We start from the raw sequence: 679 nt of genomic DNA on the forward strand, positions 1-679 counted from the left end.
TTTTTTTTTTTTTTTTTTTTTTTTTTTTTTTTTTTTTTTTTTTTTTTTTTGTTAAACACCAACTGGTAGGCAGAAAGTTGTATGTGTGTCGCCACTAACTGTGACTGCTCTCTATGGTACTTCTGATAAAACCAGTAAAATAAAGTTTGGGATACCCTGTTTCAGAGACCATGTGTGTTCTCTTCCTTTCTAAAGTGTGTGTGTCGTGGGAACCAATGCCCGGCCCCCATTGGTACAAATGCTAATTTCAGGTGTGGGGTTAGGTTTAGGACCAAGGTGTGAATTGAGTTTAGGTTAGTTTTAGGGCAGGTTGGCACCTGTGAGGTAAATTTTAGGATAAACGGTCATGGTTAATCTATAAAATTACCAGAAAACAAATGTAAGTCAATCCACAGTCCTCACAGGGATATGAAAACAAACCTTTGCGTGCCTGGTTTTTGGTTGCATTTTTATGACAGTTTCTGATATAAATATGTACTTGTCAGCACCAATACTTTTTTGGGGTGGACCAAAGATTGGTCCTAATATGGTGGAATGCCATTGATGTGTTGGGTGTTATGTCTAGGTATAAGGTATACATGAGGGTGGGGTTAGGGTTACTTATGTACTGTAATGGTCAGGTGTACGCAAGTGAGTCAGGGTTACTTTACAGAAATGACTGGAAATGATGAGTGGTTGT

The sequence above is a fragment of the Austrofundulus limnaeus genome, unplaced genomic scaffold, assembly GCF_001266775.1.
Source record: "Austrofundulus limnaeus strain Quisiro unplaced genomic scaffold, Austrofundulus_limnaeus-1.0 Scaffold172, whole genome shotgun sequence".
Taxonomy (NCBI): domain Eukaryota; kingdom Metazoa; phylum Chordata; class Actinopteri; order Cyprinodontiformes; family Rivulidae; genus Austrofundulus; species Austrofundulus limnaeus.